A 9,759-nucleotide genomic window follows, 5' to 3' on the forward strand; every position below is an offset into this window, starting at 1 on the left:
TCATCCCAACAGGTAACGATGCTATGTGACAAATCATCGGTATGTGTAAATGTGTTTTTTGTTCTAATCATGAATCGCTTTGTAAAACAAGACCTGATAGGGTTAAGGTTAAAGTTATGGTTAGAGTTAATGTTAGGGATAGGGCTGGAATGGACGGCTGGAGCCTCTCCTCCAAGTGTGTGTTACTGCCGCCATCAGCATTCTGTTGTATTCTGTTGTCTGCTTTTCTCTGTAAGCGCTTCGAGCCTGTACTTTTTTGCTTTAGCTGAGTAATGAAGTTGAATCAGTACTTTAACTTTCACTGGAACAATAGTATTTTTACTTCTACTTAAGTGGAGAATGTCTGATCTTTTGCCAACTCTGGCTGTCTCTCAGTCTTGGAATACCCACTTGTTGTCCAGCGGTGTCCTGGGAATATGGGAACTAGACAGACTGGGGAAACAATGGGAGGAGACACAAAGATGGAATCACTTTTACCATCTTTTATGTATTTGCTGGTCGTCTTATTTCTTCTATTTTGCAAGCACAGTGTTGCAATCATTGTCTTTGTGGTACAATGACACAGGTAGAATGCAGGTGTTTTCATGTAACACGATGCCAGAAAGATGAGTAATGTGTTTTGAAGAGAAGATAAAACATCATGTTTGAACAAAGATAAGCAGCAGACACGTCTGTGTGTGAGTTGTTCAGGTTCAGTAAGAAGGTAATATGTCTGCAGAATTTGTAATTCTTATGAAGATATTGCTTGTACAATAAATAAAATCCCTTTAACTTCTTCTGGAGAGTGTCTTTATATATTTAGTCATTTTGGCGCGATCCTTTATTTAGTAGTAACTCTAGTCGGGGATATATATCAGAGTTTACTTTCAGATATGAGCATTGTGTTTCCTGTGGATGAATGAATGAATTATTTATTTATGTAATTTTTGAAAGACTGGCTCATGTAAAATCTCTGAAAGTATGACAAAGCTCTCCTGTTACACTTTATGGACACCTGAGCGTCACCATGAGGGCCTGTCTTTATTCACTTTATTCACTGAAATCCACTTTTATAATGAATTCACAGTAATCACTGACACCTTCAGAGCATTACATTCATTAAAGACGTCTTCTACACCTACTCTTCCAGACGACCGACACATACTTCAACCACTGCAGGTTAACCAGCCACTCATCAGTAAAGCAAAAACTAAATGTAAATGTCCTCATGTGGAAAAGACTGAAACACAACTCCCATATATCACTAATGTAACAGATCCATTTAGGGAGAGTGACAACACTAGGCTGGATGTGTTTTAATGCAGGAACATTCATCATGTCTTCAGTTCAACAAATCATTTACATTGAATATGTGAGCTGGATGGTTACACGACACAATATGATTGTCAACAATAACTGCAATGAACGCTGGTTTGAGGGCGGAGTCAAGGAGGCCATTTACGTGAAAAGGGAAAGACCCTCTCTGAATCAAGGAGGGGGCCTAAGGGTACATCTGTCACCATCTTACAATGCTGTGATTGCAGCCGTTCTCCAACTCTCTGTGAATGGTACTCAGGACCATTGATCAGTGGTTGTTGATCAATGGTCATGAGAATTTGCATAATCATGATTAAGGAACTGACCTCCCAGCCCATTGTTCCTTCAGTCGGCTGGTTTCTCTGACTGAAAACGCTACGTCCAGAAGAACAGAATCAACTTTTGGAGATTTACTTCCCTGATGATTGAGCACGCATCAAGACCTTTTAATCAGGCCAACAAATATCTTGTACTCAATTTTAGCAGCAGCCATTGTGACACTGATGATAAAACTTGTGTAAAAGTGCGAAGCTGTAAAAAAGTAATTATAAAAAAGCGTTTTTGTAGCTGAATGTTACTGGATAGCTGTTTCATCTGTAACACATCAAAATAACCTGCTAAGGTTTAATAGGCTATAAGGAACACACTCACTTCCTGAGCCCTGGGCAATAAGAGACGTTTTGTGTTTTATGATTTATTGATATGTTGGATCCTTTCTGACCTGCGTTAATGAAGCAGTCATTAGAGCACCATGTCCGCTAGAATAGTTCTGTAGTTTGATGCTTGAGTCGTTGCAGACTTGTTGAAACTCCCTCACCCGTCAAAGCAGCGTCTTTGTTATTCGAGTCCAGCAGATGGCAGTGTTTCACTGTCTGACGGCTGTCTGAAGCTTCAGCTGGATTATCCGTTTTCATGTTTGATTAGTATGGAACGCCAGGACTGCCATAATGAATTAATTAAATACACCATTAAATAATTAATTAAATGTAGCAATAATTAATTAAAATTGGAATTAATTAATTAAATAAATAGTTATGACACATGTAATTAATTAATTATTGACACATTTAATTAATTATTTATGTATTTCACATTTTAATTAATTATTGACACATGTAATTAATTAATTATTGACACATTTAATTAATTATTTATGTATTTCACATTTTAATTAATTATTGACACATTTAATTAATTATTGACACATTTAATTAATTATTTAATGATATATTTATTTATTTCATTTTGGCAGTCCTGACGCCTGGCTCTCGTCATGAAATAATTTTATCTGTCAGCCTCACCCATCAAACTCAGGGGGCGGGGTTAACGCTGCCCATGCAGCTTCTCTAACATTTGATTGGTTGCCGTGCAAAGTAAGTCAAAACAGGTCGATCCTAGAAAATCGATTGCTTGTGTAGACTTGGGGCAGCCAGTTATCCCAGAATGCAGATCAAATCACAAGCAGCAATGGTGGTGGTGTAGTTTTAAAATACCCCGTTTTTCTGTCACCAGCTACACTTTTAACAGTGTTTTAGCCGCGAATGTCGCGACGTATGTCTGGTCAGGTTGTCAACATAGAACATGTTTGCAAAAGTGCTCAGATGTTTTCAGAGATTTCACTAGCTCTGCTAACAGTTAGCATGCAGAGTGCACCGAGGGGGTTACGTTAACCGGTTTGTTTACATATTCCACTCTCCGTGTTCCACATGTTGCATTCGCAGATTCTCATTTTCACCGAACGATCGTCTCTTTCCGCCTGGTCTTGTGTCTCTGTGCTTCTGTAACATAAAGAACGAGCTGACATTTTTCTCACGAAACCAGCGATCAGCTCAACAGACCCTCAGTTTACCTGCATGCATCCTCCTCCTCATCTGTCAGCTGTTTAACACCTGCTGCTAATTCAAGAAACACGCCTAGTTACCTGGTGATAGTCACAGTTTAACTGGGCAGCCGGTGCTCGATATAACGCAATGTCAGCGCATTTTTCTGCACAAGATAAGTAAATATAGTGTTTTCCCCGAGTGCAGAGCTGCTGGAGCTCGTTTCCTTACAGAGCACTTTATAGGCGAACAGCTTTATCAGCGGCTGATGTCCAATCACCGGCACACAGCTTTGAAACCTCAGCTGAGTTTTAGCTTTCAGTGGTTAAACGCTGGACTTCATTCACTCAGGTTCTGTCTGTCGGGTCACGTTTACTTTGCTGTTTTATTTACAACTGAGCAAATCGGTTTGGCTGAGGTTAAAGTTACGTTTCATAACTGCATAGTTTCACAGACGTTTAATGGTTCACTGGCACATGTGTTAGACTGAACTATCATCTAAATATCATCTGTTTTTTAATAGTTCTTCAACTGTATTCTAAGCACCAGCTGTCTGTTAGAATGTGATTTTTTTTCTCTCTCTGTTGGCAGAGGTATAAAAATGCGCAGGAAAATCTGACATGCATGGCAAACTTCACCGACGATATTTAGGGAGGAATAAACACACATCAAACATAAATGAACCATTTGTCTGTCTCCATAATTGAGAGAATTTTCTCTTCTTATGTCAACACTCTCTCTCTTTTTTTTTTCTTTTTTTTTGCTTTTTCGGTCATGTTATGTTTACCTGTCAAAGGCTTGTTACAAACTATGAAACACATTGTGCAGACTTCTGGATGTTAGAAGAAAACTAATACTGCTCATGAATGAGACTAAAGGCAGGAAGGTGTCCTTTAAAACTAAACATGTTAATAGGACCTCCCTGTTTATATCATAGTTTATGATATAGCATGTGTATTTCAGTAATAGCCTGCTGAGGCCACTATACGTGCTGGCCTCATATCAAATGTGAAGGCAGACTGAGTCTGTGTTTGACGTTTGTTTATATCTAATCTTCCTTTTGAAACATTTAAACAGCAGCGAGTCTGCAGCTGAGGGAATACAAATTTAAATTGTCGGAACAGGTTTGCTCGTTTCTTGGATTCATTTGGTGATTTATTAAATGTATAACTGTTATTCTAATCTGCTGCTGAGTCTCTTACACTTTTCTTTATGCTGTATATTTTCACGTCTCTGGAATAGTTGGCAGTTAGATAGTCAGCTGGGAAACTTTGTGTTAACTCATGGAGCTGAGGATATCGTGGATATGCTGACCTCGCTGCGTGGTGTACAGAGCGAGGTCAGCATGATTAATATTGACAATAAAAATATTAGCCGAACATCATGAAGTCTGTATGTGTTTCATAGTGTCGAACAACCTTTGTACAGTTAAAGCCAGCAGTTACTACATGACGGAAACACCAACGTTATCTCTTTTATGTGTTTATACACAGGTCACGCTGATTACTGAACAAAAACCCAAAGATCAGATGTTAAACAGATTTATTTGCTCTCTCTCCTCCTTAAACATGTTTTTAATGTTAGTTATAATTCAGAATTGGCGACTGAAACACGTAGGACACATAAGAACATCAGGAAATAAAACATCGATAAATATAACCTCAGTAAAAGAAGTCAGCGGGGGTTACTACAGCTGTGTACCGGGGCCTGCGCTTTGTCGGTGGGATTGCTTGCGAGGCGAGCGGGTCTATCCCACGCTTTGCCGTGAGACTGGGCAGACATCTCCGAAATCATCGAAGCACTTTTGCAAAGAGGCTGTATCTTGACAAACCGACCAGACACATGAAGATTAAACCACTACATTCTCGGCTAAAAAAACATTAAAACGGTATTTAGTGACACACAAACAGGGTTTTTCAAAGCTCAGTTCTGTTAGCTTCCACATGCCGGTTGTTGTGTGCTAGAAACAATGGCCACCAGGCCAAAGCAATGGTTTTGACTCGATCAGCGTTAACCCCGCCCCCTGAGTTTGATGGGTGAGGCTGACAGATAAAATTATTTCATGATGAGAGCCAGGCGTCAGGACTGCCAAAATGAAATAAATAAATATATCATTAAATAATTAATTAAATGTGTCAATAATTAATGAAATGTGTCAATAATTAATTAAAATGTGAAATACATAAATAATTAATTAAATGTGTCAATAATTAATTAATGAAATGTGTCAATAATTAATTAAAATGTGAAATACATAATTAATTAATTACATGTGTCAATAATTAATTAAAATGTGAAATACATAAATAATTAATTAAATGTGTCAATAATTAATTAATTACATGTGTCATAACTATTTATTTAATTAATTAATTCCAATTTTAATTAATTATTGCCACATTTAATTAATTATTTAATGGTGTATTTAATTAATTCATTATGGCAGTCCTGGCGTTCCATAATTAGAGGTTTGTGTGTGTGTGTGTGTGTTTGTGGGTTTTTAGCCACGAGTTGTCCACGATAAAGCATATTGAATGGCCTGTCTAATATTGTTAGAATTCTCCTTTGGGTTAGTTTCATTACTCAATCGGGACATTTATTTGGAAAAAGAAAAAAAGAGGGAAAAAAAAGAAAAAAAAGGAAAAGAATTAAAAATAAATAAATCCTCATAGTTTACATTTACAAATATCAATACTGAATGTTACGTCCCTCTGCAGCTTCTAATCGTCTCAGTGTTTTCAGCTGGTGCTAATTGGCCACACCTAGTCAGGTGTGGATAAAAGCATACCTGAGGCAAGCTTCCCGGCAGTGCACTAGTCTTTGCCTTGGTGGCACCAGCCATTTTAGCCAACCTGGTTTTCCATTTTAGGATGAAACCTCTTCTCACCCACACTCTGCTATTCATCTCTGTTTTTATGTTGCGGCTTTTGAGCCGGGTCGTAACACTGAAGATTACAAAGATCAACATTAAGACCAGTCTGTGCATTCAAAGCAGTGACAGAAAAGAGTGTGGGGCATTAACCCCCACTCACTTCACAGTTCACGTTCACAGCGAGCTTCGTCGAAATTTACAATGAGACCCTGAGGGACCTTGTGTTCACCGGCAAGTCCAGCAAGAGACCTGAGCATGAGATCCGCAAGACAGCCAGCAACGAATTGACAATCACTAATCTCACCTATGAGCGGGTCTCCAATGAGGATCAGGTACAGCAGACAGACATCTGTAGCTCAGAACAAATTAATTTCAAATCTGCTGACAAATTGTTACCAAACTTTGAAAATACATCAAACTTTATCGATGCTCTATGTTTTAAAACGTTCCCTCGTCCTCTCAGGTTCTCCGTCTGATTGCTTTGGCCAATCAGAATCGCTCCACTGCCCAGACAGCCCAGAATGACCGCTCGTCTCGCTCCCACTCAGTCTTCCAGCTGGATATTGAGGGAGTTAATGCCGGCAGGGATGTCAAGTGCAAATGTATCACACTGGAAGTACCAGCATCAGGAATGTGGCTTCTTCTTTTTGGATCTATAATATTTAGTCTGGTTAGTTATTGTTACTGTAACCAGTGCAAAATCTGCTCTGATGACTCAACGTTAATGTTTGAGCCCCTGAGCGCTAAAAGAAGTGTTTTGTAAAGTATTAAAACTACCTTTAATGGAAGGAAAAACGGATCACTGCTTCCTATAAGAGTTGGTTTTCTCTGTGTGTGTAGCCACTCTGTGCCTGGTGGACTTGGCTGGCAGTGAGCGAATGGTGAAGAGCCAGTCTCAGGGTGACCGTTTCAAAGAGATGACCGCCATCAACAGCTCACTGTCCAACCTGGGCGTCGTTATCGCCGCTCTGGCCAAAAAGGTCTGCAGCTGACTGGTTTTTTAAGGAAGCAAAAGAAGATCAGATCAGATGAGCATGATGTGTCTATTGGAAACAAGTTCAAAGAATTGTCTAATAATGAGTTGCTGTGCATCCACACTGCCTGACATATTTTACCTTTACAAATAAAGCAGGTACAACAGATTCATATACCAAAACAAATGTCAGGAACTTCACCAGATCACAGGGCATTGATCCTTTCTCTCTCTCGCTTTTTTTTTTTTTACTCATCTCTGGAATTTTTCTTTTGTGTTGATCTTTACTCATACCAAGGCTGCTGGCTTGGGGCTGGCTATGAGCTCTGGATAGCTTTAACTTTAACAACATCTTCTTCTTCCTTACCTTCTTTAAAATATTCAATGTTCAGCTGGGTGAGGGTGATTTAAGGGTCTGTGGAGTTTGATGTTGGAAACACAGTGAGGCGGTTTGCCTCTAACAACAGGTTAGTGTGTGTCTGTGAGTGTGTGTGCCTATATGTCTGTGGCACTGTGCACATATATGAAACTAGCTGGCTTGTAATCAGACATACTGGAAGCTGATATTTGAATACTCTTTACGGGGTAATGTGTACAGAAGTTCAGGGTTGCGCTGTATGCATTTAAAAATGTCTTACTTTGTTCATAATCTAGCAGCTATACACAGGTCAGAGGTGGAAGTAGGTGGCACTTAAATTTCATTTAAATGAATGGTCTTTGATTAAACTGTTACTTTTCACATCATCTCTTTTAATCCAAATTACATAAATCTAAAAAAGAAATTTTCAGTGAAAATAATTTCTTTTGTGCATAGCTCAGAAATATGGCCTCACCATTGCCTCCTCATTTAGTTTGCATGGACCTGTGCAAATTAGTCCCCACCTCACCCTTTCAACCATGTGTCCTGCATGACTGAGCAGCTTGGTGCGAGATGCACTAGTAGCACAGCTCATAGCAATGACAAAAATGTAACACCAGCCTCCAATTTATCACTTGTAGCTTACCAGTGCCTGCACTGGTTTCTGGGTTTGATGAGAACATTAATAATACCAACAGCTCTGCTGATTCCTTAGTAGTCTATTAGTTTGCACTTTAGCATGGACACCCAGTCCCCTTAGCAGCATTGCTTATAATCACTAATCACTTCCTGTGAAGCTCTTCTAATTTTAATTTGCAATCTGACTTGCTTCATCTGCACTATGAGTTAGAACAAAGAAAACACACCTGTGCAGTGTCAGTCACTACTCGTTGTGTGAAACCTTTTGGGATCGAATACCATCTGTGTCACATTATATTCATCCTTCCCCATGTACGTCATTGGGTTTAGACAGAGCTGTATCGGCATGAGACGGCGTTAAGGTGACAGTTGCCACAGTGTGACGTTGTGCTGTATCTGTAGTAATAGCCCTAAAAGACGTCAGGGGATTTACTCAAGCTGACAGGAAGATGGCATAGTCTATTGATGCATTAATTCAACTGCCGTTTCTACTCACAAAGCCTCCAGTGCCTATAAAAATGCTGGGATTCCATTCTGAGTGAGGAATGAATAGCAAATTGTAACTCTATGATGCTGTATTTATCCACTGTTGAAACCCCCCCCCTTTTTTTTTTTCCCTGACTGCACTCCTAGACTAGAGGACAGGGTGCCAGATTTTAAACTTTTCCCTTGCCCTTATATTTGTCTGATATTCTTGAACTAATAAGAATATCGGACTTGCTGATGAAAATTATAGTTATGCAGGAGAAAGTAATGCATGCCAAAGCAAGATCCAACACAACAATTTGGATTTCCAATACTCCAGAGTTGACATAAATGATTACCATGATTCAGTCATTCTGCCCCCCAAAGCAATATCATTGCTAACGTGCTGAATAATTTATGTAAGCTGCGATATAGTATCTTCCAGCTTGCAGCTTTGACACCACCCAGGATAAGATGTGCACTGGTGCCAAATGTGTTGCTGTCAGTTGCACGCAATTACGTTACTTTAGTTAACTCAAAATGAGTTTTGTGAGAGAATGCCATCTCTGCAAGTGTGGTTGTTAACTTCAGTAAGCAGGTTTCAGGAAAGTTAGCGAAACGAGCTGGTATGAAGTAAAGTCATGCTGCATAAAACCCAGTTCTTAATGGAAATCGGTGCCTCCGTCTCTCTCAGCTCTTTGCTGTGGTCACAGACAGATTGCTGGGAGGGTGCATTAGCTGCTCAAACCCACAGACCCACACAGACATGCAGAAAGTAACACTAGTTGTGCATCAAAATCTGTCAGTAATGAAGACGTTATGAGCAACTATCAAACACCTGAACTTTGAAACGGACAGAACACAGTTTTGCAGAAATGCAGCATGTGCTATAACTATGGTCAGCTTGTTTTCCTTTCTTGATCCCTAATTCTACGACCCCTTTATTGTACACCCATTACAAACTATGAAATGCCATGTGCATGTAATTTTCGAGTCTAATTAGCTGTGTTTAGCTATCCTTTGAAGCTGTGACTGACTGGCTGCTTCACTGCTAACAGCAGATTCTTGAGCTGTATCTGCAGCAGAGGGCTTTTAAATCTGCAGCAGAGTGATGTTAAATTAAATTGTTACATCGGTGACTATGGCATGCTAGTCTGCTATGTACTTGAGTGGGCGGGTGGAGTGTTTTTGGGAAGGGGGTGTAAAGTACCACTGGTCTACAACATCCCACCCACACTCCTTAATAAAATTGTGCAGGAAGGAAAAGAAAGAACAAAGTCACAGTGCGTCCACAAGTCAGACTGATGCCTGTGATTAATGTTCTCTGTTCTTTGAA

This window comes from Maylandia zebra, linkage group LG3 (assembly GCF_041146795.1).
Source record: "Maylandia zebra isolate NMK-2024a linkage group LG3, Mzebra_GT3a, whole genome shotgun sequence".
NCBI lineage: Eukaryota > Metazoa > Chordata > Actinopteri > Cichliformes > Cichlidae > Maylandia > Maylandia zebra.